The sequence below is a fragment of the Sylvia atricapilla genome, chromosome Z, assembly GCF_009819655.1.
Source record: "Sylvia atricapilla isolate bSylAtr1 chromosome Z, bSylAtr1.pri, whole genome shotgun sequence".
Classification (NCBI taxonomy): domain Eukaryota; kingdom Metazoa; phylum Chordata; class Aves; order Passeriformes; family Sylviidae; genus Sylvia; species Sylvia atricapilla.
This window is the reverse complement of record NC_089174.1, coordinates 48,192,743-48,208,244: the sequence shown is the minus strand read 5'-3', so window position 1 is coordinate 48,208,244 and position 15,502 is coordinate 48,192,743.

The window sequence follows — 15,502 nt, the reverse complement described above, 5'->3', positions numbered from 1 at the left end:
AGATTTTCTACTCCATTCTACACGAAACTTATTGGTTTCATTATATGTGAATCAGCTCTTTAGCCCAGGTGATGGCCCTGAACTGGCCTCTGCCTGCTGCAATGCTCACCTGGACTCAAGCAGGGCCAGATACCCAAGCACAAAGCACACAGCAATGGTTAGAAAGCATTTACTACCTCACCCGTTTAGGTACCCTTTATATCTGTAAAGGAGATTTTCTCTGTCCATGTTTAAGAGAGTTTTCCTTTTTCATCACCAGCATTACTTAGCTTCCTTGTGTTACTTGTAGAAAAATGATAAACATGAAAAACTGAAAGCAGACAAAAAATTCAACACATGCAGACAATCAATTAATGAAATTCTGAATAGCTTCAAGGTGCAATGTATGCAAATCTTAATATACTTTTGTAAGGTTTTACCTCCCTACACTCATTCAGTTTGTAACCCAGCAGGTACTTCACATCAGTATCCACCATGGCTGACTCACGATTCTAATAGTTCTTCACTGTTCACAGCAGGACCATGCTGTACATGGCATTAAGTTCTGACTTAACTCCACCTTTCTACACAGTGAAGGCCTATTGTCACAAAGACATATTCACACAAGAGTTCTCTTTCACACTGTAACAGATTCTTTGCAGCATACTATATCCTTAAAATTTCTCTGTATGGCACAGATCTAGCACAGCTGCTTTTCAGGTGCTTCTGGAAACATGCAGAGTGTTGACCAGCCCAAGCAAGGCCACAACAGGCAGTCAGATAGGCTAGGAACAGCTGTGGCAGTAGTGTTGATGTGTGATGAAAGTAGGATGATGCTCATGTTGCTGAGGGAGTGTCTGAAGTACAGTGGTGAAAGAACTCTGGAACTGGTACCACCAAGACATGGCATGCATCTGCTGCAAAAACAAATGTCTCTCTTCCACACATTCATTATTAGCTTTATTTCTAGTCCTTAGCCACCCTCTAGGGATGGCCAGAACAACTTGGACCCCAAAGTGTGGCCTCTTCCACCAGTTCATGTGGGACAAATAGACAATTTACCTTCCCTACCATACACATGCACTTCTGTGATTACAGATAGAAAAAGACCATTTCTTTCCTATAAAAGATGTAGAACTTTCTCCTTTTCCCTTCCTTCCTTCCTTCCTTCCTTCCTTCCTTCCTCTTTGCCTTTTTCTCTCTTTTTCTCTCTATTTCTTTCTGTCTCTCTTTTTTCTTGTCTGATATGCTTTCATATTCTTAAGTATTCTTATTAGAAAGTCTAGACTCTCTACCCCAAAGTCCCTGACTCATATGTTACTGTGTATTATTTTGTTGTCTTATATTTTATTTTAATATGGAGAGCATGCACTGAAGTTGTTGGCATGAAGCACAAATATTATTGCAGTTAATCTTCTCTCTGTTATATTTAGGAACTGTGCCACCAGTCCTGATTTTTTACTTATTTTAAAGAAACACAACCTGGAAATCTTCCACTGATATATCTGGCAAAAGAACATGTTAGGGGAGATTTCAAACAGTGTCCTTGCTGTCGTAAGTAAACACATAATCAGCCTTTTCATACGTTCACTAATTTTTAGGGGGGATTGTGTCAGGGGGTTTTTATTTTGTGTGTATCTATTTTAGTTAGTTTGTGGGTTGTTTTTTTTTTTTTTCAATTTAAGATTACTTTTTCTGCAATTTGGAGATGTTTCAGTAAACACAGTGTGGTGGCAAGAAACAGTGGTGAATATCATGTTATAAAAAGCACTGTAAGACTGGTTTTGTTATTCTTTTGGGTGACTTAATGGAGCATCCACAAATGGCTCCTGTATAATGGCTACTCCTTTACAACCAGACTTCATCATTCACAGAACTGCCAAGAAGTAGGTAGGTCATGAGAAGGGATGGTTCAAGAATTCTGAATCAAGCCATTAGATGGCCCCACAACAATTTTATTAGGTTCGGAATCCTTTTTTTTTTTTTTTTTTTTTTTTTTTTTTTTTTTTTTTTTTGTGTGTGTTGGCCAGAGTTTATGATGATCCTGTCATGTTTTGGTTCAGTGATTCAGAAAGACAGCTATTCTCTCTTCTGATTGTCCTGGCAATTACAGTTGCTCATAGAAAAATTTATTTCCAGCAACTTAATGTCATCAGCAAGAACATTTGGTGGCCTCGTTGTGGTGCCAGAGGTCTAAGCATGTTTTGCTGCACATGTGCCATTGGTGGCCTGCCTTTATTCCACCTCAGTCACAACTGCCTCTAGAATTCATTACAGAGCTGAAAAATTGGGGAGGAGAGAACAAAAACACTTATCCAAGGTCTGACACTGGCACTAACTTGTGAGTTCGATGGCCAGAGGCAGTTATTGCTGTGGCAGTGTCTCATGGAAGGAGTTGTGTTTTGTTGGAAAAGGAGGTGAATGCCAGAGGACTAAATTTGATGGTGGTTTCGTGAGTGAAAGAAAAACCTTGCTGAGGTCAACAGATGTGCATGAATCATCTTGTTTCCCTTGCTACCTGCCTGTTTCTGCTCATCTGTGGGATAATATTTTGGTTTTCTGGGACTGAAAACTAAAGGACAGAAGCAGAGACTTACGTATTTCCACAGTAATGACATCTCTTTGTTGTTTTCCAAGCAGTGAGTGATGCTAAAATTAAGAAGAAAACACCTAGGAGTACCTAGAAGGAAAAGGCAACATGTGCCCGAATTAGTAGCCTCACTTTTACATTTACTAGATTTTCCTAGAACTCTCCAAAGCAAAACATAACCCCTCTGCTGGTAATAAGTATCACCCTCCAGATTTTATTGTGAAGTACATGGAAACAAGTTTTACTCAATTTCAGCAGCGTGAATTAGGAAAATCATCTGCTTCTAGAATGGAAAGACTGTATGTTTTATATGAAAGTGACCAAGACTGGAACTCAGTGCCCTTTGTCTCTTTGAGATTAGAGAATTGTTTGCTATTCCTACCTGCAAAAAGTAAATAGCAAAATTCAATCACTGTTTCCTCTGACTCAAACACTGGTCAGAGTTTCTCTCAGGACAATAGTTATATTCAAAATGCTCTACAGACTTACTTCTGCTCTTATAATGCCAACTCCTTACGATTTTTTTTCCTAAAATGTGTGGATCAGAAAGTGCTATAAGAGTGTATTTTGACAAAACCCTTATAGTTTTTGGAGGTTGTTCAACAGCAGAAAAAAATTTCTTTAACTAATGCCAGAATTTTATGTCCTGAGATTGCTATAACATGAAGGGGTCTGGGACTCTGTCAGGTCCACAAAGCACACACTGGTTCAGTTTCTGACTCCACTAAGAGCTATTTGATGAAGGATTTTGTTTTCAACCAGTCAAGGCACATTACAGAAACAGCATGGCCAAAACAAGCTTTCCCCAATGATTCTGTATAGTTGAAGGATATATCTCCAACAAGTGAAAAATCATCATAACTTTTAGAGCACCAGACAGGACAGCCTGGATGTTTGGTTAGCCTGAGAATGTCGGCTGAACTAATGAGTCCTGCGCAGTGGAGCCCTCTCCTCCTAGTGTTTTGCAAGAGGACACTAATGCACAACAACCTCTTCAGAAGAGGAAGCAAAGACATCTCTGGGTTTCATCAAATATCAAAGCTTATAATCTTGTAATCAGCCCACTCACCAGCATTAACTACAGTATGAAATAAAATAAGAGAAATGTTCTGTTTAACATAAGACACACAGAGGTGAAAGGAAGATATAACTACAATGTTATGGAGAGGCAAGAGGAGTATCACCCAGAATTCAGCCTGGCTCCTTCCTGGTGTACAAGAGCTACCTAAAATATGTTGCTAATCAGGGCTACTACTAGATCTGTCTACAAGTTTTCATCTAATCTATTTTTTCTCCACTCTTAGAACCCCTCCATAGAACTTCTAAGCTCCTGCTTAAAGCTACCACAATCCCTCCTCCATCTGTGCTTATAGCAGATCATCAAAGGATCGTATGCAGAGTCCTGCAAACTGCTCTCTTCACCCCAGTTTCTAGGGATCCCACTATTTATTAGAGAATCTATATCCATTTTCAAACACACTCTGAACTTTTTTCATTAAAAAATCCATTCAGTTCATGTTGTATTAGTTTGGTCTGCCATTACAGAGCAAGTATCTTAGGAAAAGAAGAAAAATATGAAAATAGTGCAGAATTTCAATGCTCTTTAAATGTTTCAATGACATTTTAAAGGGAGACCTACCATGAACCAGTGTCTCCCAGACTTTATCACTAAATACTTGACAATTTATAGGAGATGCAGGAAAGTTAATGGTGTCTCTTGCATGATGTGAATGACACATCAGAACAGTTTGGGTATGATCATACACTTTAAAATATACCCCTCCCCACAATGATATATATTTTTGCTTAGCATTTAATCTTATCTGCTGAGTGCTGAGACAGCATTTTAACACTTTTCAGAAAGATATATCTGCAACTGGAGAAGCTGTGGATTAATCTTTCAGAATCTGGCTGGCTTATTCCCTATCTGGCTTTAATATCTCCTTCTATTTAATAACATCATTTGGACACCAAAACTGATTTGGAACCTGGTAGCTCATTTATATGGAACTTTGTGACAGGAGAGCATTACACTGCTGTTCAGACAGCTGGACTAGCTGCCTGGAAGTCCCCAAGGAAAATTCAAATCTTTCAAGGCCTTAATTGTTTTGGATCTGTTTATTTTATGATCAGAAGAGGCATTCAACACCAAGAAGCCTTGATATAGAAGAGAAGTGGATGGCAAGAGCACTTGAATATTCAGGTCTGTTCAACCCCAGACTGAACTCCCACACATGTTATTAAAGCCTATTTTCCAGTCTGATGACTGGGAGAGGGAAAGCTTGCAGAAGCATTTTACAGCATATAATTAGTTTAGGAGCTCAGTGCAATAGCATCAGCTGGAAGAATATATAGATGATGAAATCCTGTAATTTTGAGCATTATTATTAATTAGGAAGACTATACAGTCCTTGGAAAGGCATTTCTGGTGTTTACATCTTGTAAAACATACCTAAATTAAATATACTCTCAGAAGTCATTCTTTGAAGACTCTACAAATCCAGAATGCAAAATTAATTTTGGATTCAGAATAACAACATAGACCATGGAGAACAATGTCATGTGTTTCTCTAAAAAGAAAAAAAAAAAAAAAAGGAAAAAAAAGTGTTATTTAATTTATTCTTTTATCTAAAGACCATACTGTCTTCTATACAAGGATGGTTGTGTTACAAGCCAAAGCATGGACTAAGTATTGATTCAGTGAAAGACATGTAGTTGTTTGAGCATCCCACAAGATGAGCGGTCTAATGTCCCCAAGAAGGGCTCAGACCCATACATTTTGCAACAGGAGAAGAAAACATTGAAGTTCTTTCTTTAATTGCCACCTGATTCTTTCGTTGGCCCTGAAGGCTGCAATCTCTCTGCACTCTGTTTTACTGAGTGGATTTATAGGACCATCCAGATGAACATAATAACTCACATACAGCAATATTTTATCAGTCCTACAGTTTTGCATTGCTATTCCAACCAAAGCAATCAAAGGAAAGGCAAGGGCTCAGTGCTGCCTTTAAAAGTATACAAGACATTCTTCATAAACCAAAGGATTTATGTAAATGCAACTTCAAAACACAGTTAAGCTACAAGGCTAACATTTTTCAAGGTAATTGTCTCCTTCAAACAATACTAAAGACTCACTTGATAATAGAGGCAGATTCATAGTCTAAAATTTCATCATAATTACTTCATTTTTTTTAAATTAATATGCTAACTTCAGTAAGAGACCCATCTCTTAGAGCATAAATTTCTTGACCACTGGTAAAATATGATGCACTTACTCATTAAAGAGCAGGTAGCAGCACATCTTCTCACCTACCTGAGCTGTGGAAATGTGAAGTAATTAATTTTAAGATAAAATTGTGCATTATAGCTGGTCAAAAAGACTAACGGAATGGAGTGGGGAATGTATTTCAAAATGTAGAACTAGTCTAAACATTCCTGTGGATTATCTGCAGTGGTAAAATTTGCCTAGGAAATACAATTTTCTAGTGAGAAGCAGAGGACTCAAATAAATGAAATAAAATGGGCATAAGCAGATCCTGCCTACATCCAGAAATCTTCTTGGTATAACTCCAGTGGGATTCAACAGCCTGAGCATAAAGCCATGTCCAGACACTTTCATTTGTTTTCAGGATGACTGTGCTATGAATATTTATGTAAGTGCATTCCCAGACTACATAAACTAATCACTGTTTGATATCCAGATGGCTAAAAAACCTTTTACAAATGTCTAATGGGAAGGACTTCAAATCACACTGAACATAAAATGAAAGTGAAGAATAAAATTCAAACTTTAGTTTCCAATCCCTTTTTGCACATCATCTGAAAAATCTCTGTCCACACTACTCTGTCCTTGCTGATGGAGCAATACCTATACAGTAAGATAGAGGTTGCAATAATGCTTTAATTCCTTCTATCCATAGATAGATGACCCAAAAAGACAGTTCTTTCTGTCACTGGAAGTTCTCAGTAGTCTCTGAATAAGACTTCATACTTCAGAAGAAAAGATTTGAAACTGAAGAGAAAAAACCATCAGTCTGAATTGTTCTTGTGTTTAAATTCCCCATACATTTTTAATAACACATACTTCTATTTGGTTTTTAATAAACTAATGCAAGATGTTTGTGTTCCTAGTATCATGGATTATAATCTCACAGTTTTAGATTCTAGTATGGGACCAGTGGTTTTAGCCTCCAAATTCCATCATAATTTTCAGACTTAGGCATGGTTCCCTGAGCCTACCTCAACCTGCTACATTCAAAGAGATGTACCTTTTTATCCATTCAAACTATGCATTCAGCAAAGTCTTGTCCAGTGAAGTTCTTGACTTGTTGACACAGGCTAGCTCATGACAAAACATTTTTACCTGTATCTACAAAGTAAAGAGCCAGAAGAGATACCTGGACCACCCTGAAAACAATGTCCATTCACAAACTAGAATCAGACTGTAAAACCCATCTCCAACTCCTACAGGGAAGGCGAAACCAAAAGAGGAGCTGAATCCTTTCCTAAAAATATCGGAATTACTCCTGGATTACATCAGAGATATTTTTTTTTCCTTGCATATTTTTCCAGGTCTGTGTAGTTCTGGGGTTTTCTGATTTTACAGCCACTAAATAATTTTCATGAATCAATTCACGTGGGAAATTATTCCATCAGGATTGCTCCACTGTAACTAGTTCTGTGATCATTCTTTCTGAATGGGATCCAAGGGTATGATGCATGCAAAAACATGTAAGAATTCAGAATGCCTGAGATTGAAGAAGAGAGAAATTTTAGCTTGTCAGTTTGTCTCAGTAGGAGACTGTTCTGGGTTGACCTGCCTCCTATCCCATATATCCATCCCATATCTTGGATACATTATTGTGTCTGGCAGCTGCCCCTCCCTCTCTGGCGGGGTTGCGGGGGGGGGGGGGGGTGTGGGGTGTGTGGTCTGCAGCTTTTTGCTTTCGCTTTTGCTGCAGCTGTCGGCTTTTCTGCTTCAGCTTTTTGCTAGCTTGGCTGCCTTGCTTCGCTGCTGTTGTTTTTCTGTTGCTTTCTTTCCCTTTCTTCATTTTTTTCCCTCTCTCTCTCTCTCTCTCTCTCTCCTGCCACCCCTGCTGCTGGCTTTTCCGCTGCTTCTGTTTGTTTTGGTTTTTTTTTTTCCCTTCCTTCCTTCCCCCCGCCAAGCTTTGAACCGGCTCTGGACCTGACCTGACCTGAGAAGCTGGAGAAGTCCTGGGTCTGCAAGAGACGCTTCGCACCCTCCTCATCACAGTAACCCTTTTCCCACTTTCAGTGTTGGGGAGTGTTTTTTTTTTATTGTCAATAAAACAGTTTTTCCATTTTTCCTCCAAGGTATTTTTTCCTTTCTGAACCCAGGGCTGGGGGAGGAAGGGGTGGTGGAGGTTTTGGTTTAGGGGACTCCTTTTGGAGGTTCTTCCCTAATTTATTCCAAACCAGGACAGAGACGTTTATATGGGAAGTAACACACTTTGTATATAGCAAATGACAAAGCATGTAAAGAATGTCCTTGCAAGATTTGAAATGAAACAGTAAAAGCATATAAGAAGGTTAAGGAGGTAATTCCATTAAAATTTTCACATTTCAGCACTTACTGTATAGACAAGGAAGGGCAAACAAAATAATCTCAAATAAGGCAGCATTTATGCAACTGAATCGCTCAAAAAAATTCAGAAATCTGTTGTATTTGAGGGGTTTTATTGGTTTTTCTTTTCTCTCTCTCTCTTTTTTTTTTTTTTTTTTTTTTTTTTGTAGTTGTTTTACAAAAACTGTTACATATGATTTACACTTCTCACCTCACTCTTTCTAAGGACCTTGCTGAAAACTAGTCATATGGCAGATTTCCAGGAAGCTAATTTGTAAAATTAGCTTTCTGCTTCCACTTCTACTTCCATTTTCTCTTCCCTTTCTCCTGAGAACAATTAGGTCCAGAAAAGGGAGCAAAGAATTTTGCCATCAGAAGTATACAGGTTGCTTCCCATCAGAAAGATAAAATAGCGACTGAGTGAGCAATTTTGCTGCACAGCCAGCAAGGAATGCTCCATGCATAACAGAGAGACTAAACTGCAAGGAAGGAGAACAGGGAAAGACTAAAGCTGGGGGCTGGCATGTTGTGCCTTCCCTAACTGACTAAAGATCAGCATTGTGGAAACACCCCTATGGTTCATTGCTGGTTTGGGGCATCCAAATGAGCAATCCTGTCAGAAGCTGATCATGAATCTCACAGTCATCAAGGCTGTGAGATCTTGCAGACATACATTACAGAGTGAAGTCTAGCTTTCTTACTGCAAGCCATAACTTCGTGCAAATTGACTTTTGGACATGCCTCTGCTTTGCGCAAAACCTAGCTGTTTTGTTTAGTAATATTTTCTACTTCCATAATTTTTTTCTGCCACACTTTGTCCCATAACAGTTATCATACAGTCCCCCCAAAATTTAACAGCAAACATAATATCTCCTTCAGAGAAATTGCTTAATAAAGCAAATCAGTACTAAAACCTATCAGACCTTGAATAATTCCTCTAGACCATTTCTATCGGGCTTCACGTTGCTTACCACAATCACTTATCACTGATTAATGAGGTATGAACTTCATCATCTTTTATCTCTGCAGCTACCTATCTGTAGAGTCATTTGTACTCATCAGAGCATTCTCTTAACAAGAGAAGTAAAGTTAACAACCCAGAGCATTAAAAAGCTGTCTAAAGCTCATGCTACCCAGATGACTGTACAATCATTGGAGCTGTTTGTTCCAGGTGTGTACAGCAGATGAAGCTAAAACCCTGAGATGCTGCCACAATATAAGCAACTTGTGGTTATACTAGCTCCTTTCACCTTCTGGTAGATGACATTTAGCTCTCTCCTCCCTCAAAAATCAGGGAAACAAGTAGATCTTGTCCTTAGTTGTATTTTTTCCCCTACCTACAGTCTCACTCTGCCCAGAGTCAAGAAAATTTCAAACGTGAAACACTAAAAATATCCTGGTTCTGAACTCCGTCCTAAGTCAATAAAATCTGCATTGCTTAACACAGCCTCAAACACTATAAGAACCAGATGGGTCTTGCTCTTGTTGGAAAAAGTAACAATGCTGTTTCAAATAATGGCTTTATTTTTCTCCAGCCATTGGCAAGAACTGGCATGCAGAATATTCAGCATTCCACAATTTCTGCCCACAAGGAAGTGTGAGATGGCTCCAAGAAGCCTTGCTTCTGTGTACTGTAGGAGTTTTTTTAATGAGAAGCCAAACTCCTAATAATTGGAGATGCTGCAACACAAAAAGCACTGGGAAAGGAGCCCTGTGAAAAGTAGAAGGGAATTAAATGGGGCTACACTGGAAGCACAGTGACAATAGTAAACATTTCTTTTCTGTATACTCTTTCAAACAAATTGTGAAAAACTTAAAACATACTAAGTTTTTCCACAACCTCATCCCATGGCTGACATCAATAGGCATATTTCAGTCTACTTCAGTGACCTCTGAAGAGATCACATGTCCTCACAGGCATTTCAATGTATTATAATAGTTTTAAAAATTCACCTTATAATAAAACATGTACTGAAATATTTGTTGAGGCATGTTCCTGCTTGCTTTGCCTGATGCATGCTGCTTGAATTTTCTGCTAAAATTAAAAATGTTGCCTACACTTAGTGATTAGTTGAAATGGAGGAGAAAGAAGGAAGGAACTGGATAAATGCATTTCAACAGTCTTCTACAAGAAGAAAGAACAGTATGATAATCCAGATCAGATGTGGTGAAAAAAAAATAAAAGCACATAAATATGGTCATTCTAATATCTATTTGGTTTCCATCACTCAGATTTTTTTTTTTTTTTAGTGCTGAACATTCAAATTAGTTTGTGATAAAACCAACCATTTCTCTAACTGACACACTGATCTTGAAGCAGATTAATTTCTACCCCATGCCATGCTACCTTTGAAGATAAAGATCCATAAGTAGTCATTTTCTCCTCTTCTTTTAGAAATTTCTGGAAAATTAACCCCTTCATTTTCTTCCCTTTCACATTTTCTCCTTTCTGTTATCTTTCTTCCTACTAATTTAATTTAAACACTCCTACCTATTATTTGTGATCAGCAGCTTGGTCAGAGAGTACATCTGTAGTAGTGTTTCAGTTCACACTGGGAACGCTCTCCTAAAATCCTTCACCTGATCATCACCTTTCTCCACTGCAGTTTACCTCACCTAATGGTGTGCATTACCTGGATTGCTTCCCATTAAACCCAGTGGGAAGAGGTACTCCAGCCAGTGGGGAGTCATGGTATGGGATGGAACTAAAGCTTGTTTGAAGCACTGTACTGCTGAAACATGCACATGAATCTGAGGTCCTCAGCACCTATTATTTTGCTCTATGAAATGACTCCCACAGCATTTCAACAAGTGCTAAAATGATGCAGCAAAACAAAAGGCATGCATCTGAGTGACCACACACACACTGAAGCCTGTGTTCTGTGAGTGCATATGCTGGTTTTCATCTCAGTGCTGTGGTTGTCACTAACAGCTTTGACAATCTCCCTTTGCACCCTTTGACCACTGGGCTCTCCAGCACACCACTGATTGTCTCTCAGTGCTCTGCTCTTGCCAGGACCCTTTTGTTCCCCTTTCTTTACTTTTAAAAAGGTTTTACTCAATTTTCCTGACCTCCATGAATGGATTTTTTTCCTCCTCACTTGGGAAGAATTTCCCAAGAGCCTAACCACTCCAAGTCCTCCTCCTTCCACCTTAATCCTGTGTTTGCCCTGGAGTAAATGCTACCCTTTCAGCACAGTCATAAGCATGCAGTTCGTTTTTGCTATGTCATTGGGCTGTTCTTATCAGCTTCTTCCTCAAAATATTCTCTGAATTCTTTTCAAACAGAGAACATTTGAAATCCCACTGGCTGCTCCTTGATTGGTGCAGTCACAGGTTCCACTGACTGCAGCAAAGCTGTTTTCAGCAGCTGCCTGCATATAGACAGGAGGTCTCTGTGCACTGAGCAGGGTAGAGGATAGCTTTGTGACCTCTGTTAAACAAGTTATCTAAAACCCTTCTTTTCACAACTCAAAGAATTGATCTTTCATTGGACAGCAGAATAACACTGGCTTGTTTTGAAGGAAAGTAGTAGCTCTGTTTGGGTTTAAAAGCAAAAATGTTTTCAATCCCTGCACAGTCAGACTCTTTGGAGTTTAGACAAATAGTCTCAAGTGAAAAATTCTTAATTCTTTCCAATTTACACTGTTTTAAGGCCACAGTGAGATTTCTCTCTTTGTAGTAAAAACCTCTCTTTCCCTCATTGAGCTGTAAAGGTAAAAGGTAGAATTTGAATTACAGGGACTGGTGGGAGGCAACGAAAGTTCTTGTGCTGCTCCTTCTTCTAACTGATCTCTCTTCCTCTCCACCAGATTCCAGCATTTTATTTTATTTTTTTTAAACTCATTTAATTGTCTTTCACATTGTCAGAAAACAGGCCTTGGAAGCTCAGCAAACAGCTGAGATCACCAGGCAGGAGCAGCTCCTGCCCAGTCTCCTCCCACGGAGGGCAAACGCAGCTTTCAGAAATGGGGCTGAAACTGTTTCAAACCTGTTACTTCTCAGATTTCTCTGTGATTGCAGCCTGCGGCTTCAGCATCACTCTGGTAGTTCTTAGCTGCCTGACTCCTGCCTCAAAATTGCTGCAGTTTCCAAATACTAGCTTTTGTGTTGATCCAAAACACATAACTTTTGGCATTCGTCCTGATGCCTTGGAAGGCTGACCTGAAACAGACTGGACAGAGCTAGAGAATAAAGTAGGTGTTTATTGAAAGGCCTTCAGGATCTACCTTGGGCAGGACAGGAGCCTGACCGAGGCTGCACCCAGGGCGAACTTAGAACAGTCACAAAAAAAGGTCTTACTTTTTTAAAAGTTTTGATCTATCTGCAAATTAGGGTTTAATTATCCAGTTATAGCTTCAGGTTGTGAAGTCTCATCCTTCTTTTTTCTCTCTTCAGTCTACCATTGTTTATGCTGTTGGGCAGAAAGTTGTCCTTGGTTCTCAGCAGGAAAAGGATTTGTTTTATCTATCTACTCTGTGAAGAGAGCTTATTTCCACTTAGTGTGAGGCTCAGAACCACTCTCCTAGGCAGCACAGAATCTGCAAATATGAAAGCTAAACCTTAAGACATCAATCTCAGAGAATTGTTTTTGTAGAATGTGACATTACTAACCATCAGAAATTAATAAAAGCAAGGGACAGTTTGTATCCATTTTGTGAATATGCATTCCCAGATAAAAATACCAGCAGAGAAAGCCACAAAAAAGCCACATCATAAAACCCTGGAACATTAAATGCAGCCTCTACCAACATAACTCTCCACTCAAACACCGCATAATTTATGCATACGCTTTATTAGGAAAACTCCATAATTTAAAAAAAAAAAAAAAAAAAAAAGCTACATTAATGTGTGATGCCTTAGATTTGGCTACCTTGTATTGGTAATAAGCACATTTGCAAGCTGACACTTCTCTGGAATTAATTAAAAATATCACATTGTAACTACATCCATGTGAGTATCTTGCCTGAAATACAAATAGCTATAAAAACTGTTCAGCCCAATGCTCAGTCATGCTGCAGCTATCCTAAAAAATGTTCAGAAATATTGCTGGTTTTTTGTGGAGAACTTGAGAGAAGGTGAAAAGGTGTAAAGTATAATTCACAATTTATAGAGCTACCATGGCCATTAGCTGGCATCAAAGAGTAATTTTATTTGATGGAGTCACAGGAAGTTAAACATCCATCAGTGCATTGCAATCAAGACATGCTGGAATCACGCAACTCCCTGGACCATAATCAAAACATTGTTTGTGAAGTGCTGTGCTGCTATTTCATGCTCTTATGTCCTCTAAGGAACCTTGTTAATGACTGTGTTTCCCCATCCTGGAGGTGCTGGCACTGAAAGCTCAGCTTCCTGCATATTCTGCAGCTCACGACCTTCTTGGCCTTAGCACACCAAAGGCCCTGTGGGCAGGGTCCTACAGGAGACCTGTGACAGACCACAGCATATATGTGGAAAACAAGTTCCTCTGCTTCTCTGGTATATAAACTGTTGGTGTATAAAGGAAGAACTTGCTCATGATGAGTATGAACTAGCCAGGAGCATGGAGAATAAAGTCAAGCCAAGTATATCTAGGAATAAGTCCAACCAGGCTGAAGTGAACAATGGCAGGAGAGTTTTGAGTGCAAAGCTACTCACACTGAGCTTTACTGTGGGTAAAGATGCATACGTTCAGTACGGCTGAAAAGCCATGCATGCCCAGTGTTGCCTAAGTGACAGTATCAAAAATATTACATTTGTGTGTGGTTGTAGCAAAACTAAAACCAACAGCAAAAAAATAACCAGGTGTGGGGTGCTGAGAGGACCTCAGTGGAGTAAGATGCAGATGCCAAAAATATCAACTTAAGAAAAAATGAGGAGTAAAGTATGCAGTCAGGTACATAAAAAAGGAAGGTGAATCCCCTAGCAACAGCAGCATGAATATCTGCACCTAGTGAAGCCGACCTGCATGCCCCAGCCCACTGGAATGCTAAAGGGACCCTCCTTGGACAACTCATCATCTGGACAGTGTCCGTTAAATATGGAGTGGGAGGAAATCGCTTTGCATCTTTGCACCTCCATGCTAACAAAAAAGTAATTTGACGGCAATTGCATGCTTATAGGTTTCACTGGACTTCAAACTGATAATAGTCTCACAGTCTAATACCCTGCACTGTTACTTAATTACAAGCTGGCATATCTGATTGATCACTCAGAACATTGCTGTCCTACACATTTTCTTCTAGTGTGATCACTATTCAAAAACATATTAATCATGTTTGCATCACCTACCTCTCAAGCCTCTAACCCGAAGGGAAAGTATTAGACTTTGGCAGTTATGGTGCTAAAAGCAGCCTGAACCCAAAATATTCTTTGGCCTGCCAGCAGCTAGTTCTCTGCCAAAAATTGGTATGAAGGTAATCAGTCATTACGTTTTATCCAGATCCCTTGTGCTATGTTTTGTCTATGGAGCTGCCTTTGGCTACTAAAAAAACCCCAAATGTCAGAAGGTCCTTCCTCCAGATGCTAGGTTATCAGAAACTATTTTCAAATACCTCTGTTGCAGAGGCAGGGCAGAGAATGCGATGGAGTGAAGGAGGATTAATCTCCAGTGAAGAGGCAGCCCGAGATAGATCTCAGCAAGGACAAACTGTTTTGCATTTCTGTGGATGAATGTTGAAGGCCAAAACTGCAGTTTCATCAGTCAGCTACACATTGAACACTTTGGCAAAAAGTATTGATTTACTGTATGTATAGGCTGCAGCACTAAATTTCAGTATTCTCTGACCTCTAGTTTCTTACATTCCTGCTTCTACTGAACACAGAAAGTCTGTCCATTAATCATATTTAATTGAAGTTGTAAAATACTCTCTTATACTATAATAAGACTATTATACAAATGGAAGAGACTGGTATTGAACTCAAAGTTTCATCCATTAGCTTTTGGCTGTTGTACATTTTCAAACATTTTGGCTTTTTGTTAGAAACAGATTAGGGTTGAAGCTTCAGATGTTTGCCTCTTGAGTCACACTTTTAATTTGAAATTCAGCCAAAATTAATTACTCACCCTCACTTAGGTGTGTACATTTCTTTATCTTAAATCTTTGTTTCCTTGCTATAGAGAGATGTTTCTATAAAAAGTCCTGATTTGTACCCAACTTTCAATTACAGGACATGCTGCCATTAATTTTAGCATGTGCACTAGACCCTATATACGAAGTATTCCTGAAACCTTATAGTTCTCTTTATGGGATTTATGTACTGGCATACATCCAGTTTTACCGGTGAACCCAGGGCCACCTCAAAGATTTTGGAATTACGTTCTGGTCAGAACAGATCAGACAATTCCTTGAGCAACACATTGACAG